Source organism: Crotalus tigris, unplaced genomic scaffold (genome assembly GCF_016545835.1).
Source record: "Crotalus tigris isolate CLP2741 ecotype Arizona unplaced genomic scaffold, ASM1654583v1 scf7180000018371.15429387391:27106975, whole genome shotgun sequence".
Lineage (NCBI taxonomy): Eukaryota > Metazoa > Chordata > Lepidosauria > Squamata > Viperidae > Crotalus > Crotalus tigris.
The window spans coordinates 9,406,620-9,413,884 of NW_024096970.1; positions in this window are offsets into that span (position 1 = coordinate 9,406,620).

Sequence of the window (7,265 nt, forward strand, 5' to 3'; positions counted from 1 at the left end):
AAAGCATTACGATATGATTTAATGATTTTCATTGACCTGATGAAATGAATTCTAAAACTGATCTCACCATGGCCAAATTGGGTGGCAGTGATAGCATCTGGAGATATTTAGAAGACACCACACTGGGAAAGGTTTTTTTAAATTTAAACAAGGCTCTCTGTATCAATGTTGGATGATGAGACCCCCCATTTGATTCTGAAGATAAGGGATACCAATTGAAAACCATTACAATATACTATAGAATTAAATACTTAGGACAGCTGAGAAAAAAATATATAATCATAGATGTCAGTCCAGGTAAAATAACAGAAACTCTGCACTTCGTAATCCCACACAAATTAAGGAAAAGTGGCTATGGATCCAGGATATCTATCCTATTATCAGAAGAACAGAATAAATCTTCCTTGTGTGAGCACAGAATCTGGGTTTAGAATTCCACTTGCCTTCTGCAATTCTCTCATCTTGCCTCAGTAGATCAGAGATTCAGTGCTAGAGAGAGTTCCACATACTTCTTATCTCTGAATCTCATTGCTCTGCAATAGGTGAGATTGGAATAAAGCTGGAGCTGGTTATTAGCTCCTCTATTCTTTACTTGCATGTAACTTTTTTGAAAGAGAACATAAAATGAATTTCTAACATTCTATGCTTAAAGCTAAATTTAAAAGTGCCACTTATCACACATCTTAGTCATCAGGGTATTCTGTCCTTTCAAGACTGTTTCAACACTGTAGGTTTAGGTTCAGAAGTTGCTAAGAGATTGCAGATGGTGTACAGAAGTGGAGCCTACTCCACCATTTGGGAATTTCTGGAATAATCTCCCCAATTTAGCCTCAATCCTATATTTTCCTGTTTATATTCCTATCTATTAAAAAGAACAAACTGGGAGCACAATCCTCTAATTAGATCCTATATCCGTAGATTTGATATTCTATGAGCCCAGTAATACAAATTCCAGTACACTAAGGCGAATTTCTAGAAGAAACAGAGAGCAGGATATGGACAGGGAATAATTAAAAATTTATATTATTATTACTCTGTTGTTTTGCATGTACACAGAGAACTTCTACACCGGAGACAAATTCCTCATGTGTCTAATCACACTTGGCCAAATAAAGTATTCTATTCTATTCTATTCTATTCTATTCTATTCTATTCTATTCTATTCTATTCTATTCTATTCTATTCTATTCTATTCTAATCTAATTCTATTTCTATTCTATTATGAAAAAATAAAAAAGAAACATTGCTTCCTCATTTTCACCATCTATTTCTCTTTATTTCTCTTAATAGTGCCAGAAACCGATGTGTCAGTGAGTCATCAGGAAGAAGGCAATCATAGAAAAACTCAGTTTTATTCCCATTATTAGAGTCCAACGTGCTATTCACTGAAGCTATTCCTCCTAGACACTCCCTTTGTAACTTCCTCCTGCATTGGCTGCTGCAGCAGACTGCCTGTCCTCCAGTACTATCCTGCAGCTGGAAAAGCTGCATCACAGCAGCAGAGCCTGCACTTAGTGATAGATGGTCTAGGAGTTAACCCCTGAGTTTCCAGGTTAATAGGTAAGAGGTGATGGAGGATGTCTCTGCTTGAAAGTTTAGAAAGCCACAGCAGATTTTAGCAAGCAGATTGTGCTAGCTGGAATCTCACTATAAAATCACCTCTCATTTTCTAATCCCTATTTTAGAAATAATATTCCATTCAACTTGCCCTTCCATGTTTGGATTGCAATAGCAACAGCAACAGTAACTGAACTAATCACATTTCCTAGATCAGTTGAAAAAAGCTACATGAAATAGATATGTGTTGAGATTGAGATCTTCTTTGGCTGCTTTTTTCTCTTGTAGTATTCTCAAGTGTGACATTATAGGTTAAAAAGTTTTAGTTGTATACATATTGCAATAGAGGCAGCATCTGCCTGACTTGTCTGGGCTTGGAAGCTATTACTGAAACATTTAGATTCCTGTGTTTTGCCTGTTACATTTTGTTATACTTCATGTGACTGTGACTTTAAGAAGAAAAGCCTTTTCTCTTTTCCTCTTCTTTTATTAATGACTAGCCTATATTTTAGAAAGAGACAAGGCTACTTCCCTATTTTCTACCCTCTTATTCTGTTATTCTTGAATTTCCGTCCCTGCTTTTCCATTGTCATTCCAATAAATCGTCTTCATTACTGGAACTTTCCAATGCCTGTCTGTGACCAGAAGAAAGACTTGCTTTGTTTGATTTGATTTCATCTGGAATTTTTCCCCATCACTGAAGTGAGATTGACTCTTACCTGACCTCAAGCATGCTTTGTTTAAAATTTTTCCTATGTACACAAGTCAAGACTTGTTAAGTGTCTATATCACAGCAAGCACTATTATAAATGGTCATAATACAGGTAGTCCTTGACATATTCCACAATTGTGAGTGTAAAAATTGTTAATAAGTCATGTGAGGCATCACATGACCGCACCCAATTTTACATTTTTTTCCTGTGATCATTAAGTATGACATCATATGACCACAACTTGTGATTTTCCCTGCCAGCTTCCCCATTACATTTCAGAGGCAGAGAGGGAGAGAGAGAAAGAGAGAATCTGACTGCAAGTATTGCTGATTTCCTTAGCATAGCTAAGCAGGTTTGGCCTAGTTAGTACATAGATGGTAGACTACCAGAGAATTCAAAGGCTGTGGGCTAGATTGGGAAGTCAAAACACACACCAGAATAAGGCAATGGCAATACGGTTTTGTTCTGTCAAGAACAGTGTCTGGTTGTGTCCATGAAGTCACAATGCATTGAACTTGGTATTAATTATAAACATGCCCTTTTGTTTGCAGAAGTATAATTTTCAAAGGGAAGTAATTGTATCACTTTATTCTGTTGTGGAGAGATGCTGTGTCTAGTTCTGTCCACCATTCTTTAAGAAAAGTTAGAGTGACTAGAATAGTTTCAGAGAAGGGCATTGCGGATAATAGGAAACCAAACTAAGCCCTGTGAAGAAAGATTGAAGGAGCTGTGTGTGTGTCCTCGACTTATGACCATACAGTAATACAATACAGTATTAAGAAGAGACTGGACAGTCACTTGTCTAAGATGGTATAGGTTCTCCTGCTTGACTGGGAGGTTGGACTAGTAGACCTCCAAGGTCTATCTCTGTTCTATTCTATTCTATTCTATTCTATTCTATTCTATTCTATTCTATTCTATTCTATTCTATTCTATTCTATTCTTGAAATATCCAAAAGGTGTCACCCATAGGAGAAACTCACATGAGAATGCTCTCTCATTCTTTTGGGCTGGAGATGGAATCATGGATATAAGTTTCAGGAATGCTGTTTCCAATTTATTATTAGAAATAAATTCTTAAGTATGAGGGCAGTTTGACAGTGAGACCAATTGCTCAGAATCCTGGTGGGCTCTTCTTCATTGGTTGCATTTACAGTAAATAGAGGCTAGACAGAAATTTGTCTGGGAGACATTTATTTGAATTCCTATACTTAACAGGGAGTAGAAGACAATAGCATATATGACTCCTTGCAAAAATATCATTCTATGGTGGTCTATAGCTCAGTATAGTTGCCTGGTTAGTATTATACCATGAACTATCCTTGACCTGAGTTTTTATTTTTTGTAAGCTAGAATGGCCAGCTGAATGAACAAACCCCCTAGACCTGCTCCTGAGTTTTCTGAATTCTGATCTGTGGAAATCAGCAGGTAAAACTTTTATTCTGATTATAATTTTCTTCTCTCCTTCTGCTCTTTGCTTTGATGTTTCTATTCTACATTCCCTGTGAGACAGATGCCCTGAAGCAGCTTACAGAAAAAGTAGAAACAGCTTCTCTAAAACATTTTAGGCAGAAAAAAAAGCCTAGTAAATTAAAATGCTGGCATAAAGTGAAAAATCCCACAACATCAACAAAACTGAAAAGGAATTCAACAGCTTGTTAAACAGTTAGATCACCATGCTTTGAAACACACCCAGAAATGTTCATTTCTACAGAGAACTGTGGTGAGATGACCAGGCTGACTGCAGCACATTCTGGAAAATGAATACCTCTTCAAAATGCCCTATAAGCCATAACTCCTTATGTATGAGAATTTAAGCAGGGCTTCCAATGTTGATATGCTATCCACTAAAATACCATGTCAGATGGCTAGTGAGGCATTCTGACTGAGAATGATGGGGATTCTAGTCCAATACATCTGGAGAAAACCAGTTTGTGAAGGGTTGCATATGTGCTACCAAACTCTTTGGTATTTATTAAACTGATCTCTAAATGTTGGGCTCAGGAGTGCATAATCAACTTAGAATGTGCTTTAAAATAAGAGGTAGGTATTGTTGGCAGTCCATCCCAATTAAAAACTGGCCAGCAGTATTTTGCAGAAGCTATACCTTCTGAACCATTTTTAAAGAAGGAGAGGTTGTGTTTGCAAGATATGGGGAACCAAAGGCTACTCACCCATATTTAGACCAGTGAGGAGTGCAAACTCTGCCTGTGCAGTAAGTTTACAGGTGAGTGCGTTGTATGACCTCAGAGCATTGGACAGAGAAACAATAGTTACTCACAGGTTTGTGCTGCATGACTGCATGGTTTTCGAGAAAGCTGACAAAGCATGACTGCCAGCATCTGCAAAAGAAGCAGTACGCAAAGAACATAGTTCCCCCCCCCCCCAAAAAAACTGGTAAGCTGAACCAACACTTTGTCTTGAAATGTGTGTAAAACAAAAATTGTGTTTGTGCTGACCTGGTCAAGATAAGACAGACAAGTGCATCTTGCTGTGCAGAATTCGTATCTTCATTTCTGTATTTTAAAAGCAGTGAATATTATTGGAGCTCTGGGATATTTCATAATCCATGCAGCAATCAATACAATAATATCAACAAAGAGGCAGAAATGACAAAGGGCAGATTTGCATAAAACTTGCACATACCCATTTATATGCATAAATGCATGTTTATAAATGAATACTATAAATAAGGAAAAAATAAATCTTGCAATAGGAAGGAATACCTAATCAAATAATTTCTCATCTACTGAGGAGCAAATTCAGCTTCCTTATTCTCCCTTTTGTGCTGTTCTTCACAAGACTAAATAGCTCTTCAAACTGAGGATAACTTTGATTGTGTGTCATCAAGTCAGTCCTTCAGGGAACACTTTTTCACATTTTATTAAAAGGCACAAGCCTTTGTGTGCTAAGCTCACTTCATCAAATGCAGTTCTTCAGAGGTATCTGCTGAAGTAAACAGTAGCTTACAGAAATGTATGCCTTTTAAATAGAATTTATTAGTCAGAAAAGATGCTACCAGACCTCTGCTGATGTTTGGCCACCACATACTAACATTGTTCTCTTCAAGAAGTCTGAGCTTCCCCACAACAGAGCTAGTGTAATGAAGGGTGCTTCCAATGAGCAATTTTGTTGTATGCTGTTGTATGCCATGTGTCCCTCTGAACATTTGAATATCCTAAAGGTTTAAGAAGTACAGAAATGTAATTCTGGAATTAAGGAGGTTGCCTTCACACAGATGTACCAACATGCTTTGATAACTATGACTCAAGAAACAGCCAAGGTGACTAAAGGCTCAGCGGCAGAGGAAGCTTGTTCTCTCATTGGCTCTAGCAGTCATGACTCATCAGCTTGGCCTGGACCTGCTCTGGTAAATGCACAATGGGCACAATAGAAAAATGTCAGGGTTGGCTTTTAATCATAGTTTTCCATCTGTCAATAGTAGCCTGTAGGTTGTTCTCTTGTGAGTCTGCCTGGATCCATTCTCTGAGATTCCTCCAAAACAGTGTTTCTCAATCTTAGCCATTTTAAGCTGAGTGGATTTCAACTTCCAGAATTCTCCAACCAGAGAGTTGAAATTCACACAGTTTAAAGTGGCCAAGGTTGAGACACTCCTCCAAGGTAACTTTGAAACAAGTAGCACACATGACTATCTTCATGGAAAGAGGGGTAGGGTATATGCCACAAGGTGGTTTGTTTCATTTTGCCTTATTAATATTGTTTAAATATTAATATTGTTTAAATCCAGCCAATCGGATCTGGGAAAAAGGCTTTATCATTTAGCTTTCTGTCATATTAAAGAAACAATGGTTATACAAACTATGGCTTACTTGATGTTTATGTATTTGCGGTATGTGCTCTATGCTTGATGTATATGACCTATATGAATTTAAATTTTTTTACATAAACCATTTTGGCTGAACTCACACAGCATGCCAAAAGTTTATCAATTACAATGACTGGTTCACACAACAAAGAAGTTTATTACTTTCGATATTAGACAGATTCAAGGAACTTCAAATAAACATTCTCTGTCATTCTTTATAATAATATTCCAAGATAGCTAAGTATTATATGATAATATTCATGTTGCAGATACCATAGGAGATTGATGTAAAAAAGAATGAGTCAACATAGCTGACCAACTTTGGAAACTAACTTCTTGAAGAACAAATCCCACTGATGGAAAATGCATCTAAGATGGTTTGTAAATCCAATTATGACGTCATGAAAAGATTCAGATAGATGATATTTTGGGACAGTAATTCCAAGTTTCCTTGAGGAGAAATCCACAATTAAGTTTGAAAGTAATTAAGCCAGTACTAATCAGAACTAAAGGTTCCTTCTTTTTAGACAGTTTTTAAAATCTTGGAATTCCATCTCAGAATTACTGAATTGCATTAAAAGGCTTTTCTTCTAGACAGCATATCCTTCTCTTTCACTACTGTGGAACATATCAAAGACTTAGAAATGGATTGGGTCATACTTCCTGCTAAATCATATATTGGCCATTTTTACTAGCCACGGGCTGCATTTTATAATTTTGGGAAAAAAATCATATATAATGATCATCCTCATCTTGATCATTTTTCATCAATTTAGCATCCATATCCCATTACATTTTTTACTGATTACAGTATGTATCATTAAGTTAATGTAAAATCTTGGTGAGCTGGAATCAAATCGCCAAGACTGCAAGAGGCTGCCCAGTTGCTTTTCCCATAGAGATGCATGGGGGGGGGGGGGATTTTCCTTCAGAGTTTACAGTCAATTTGCCCTATTTTCAAATTTGTTCCTTTTGTTGGCTTCTGTTACCTCATCAAATTTGATCCTCTTCTGTTTTGGAAAGTTATCCTGCTGGCAGATAAACAGATGGACAGAGTCCTGAGATCCTTTACATAATTTCTTTCCAAAATATAGTAGTGTTGGAATAATTGTATCATTGAAAATCTGAACATTGGGATTTTCAAAATGAATGTTGCTCAGCTTTTCATT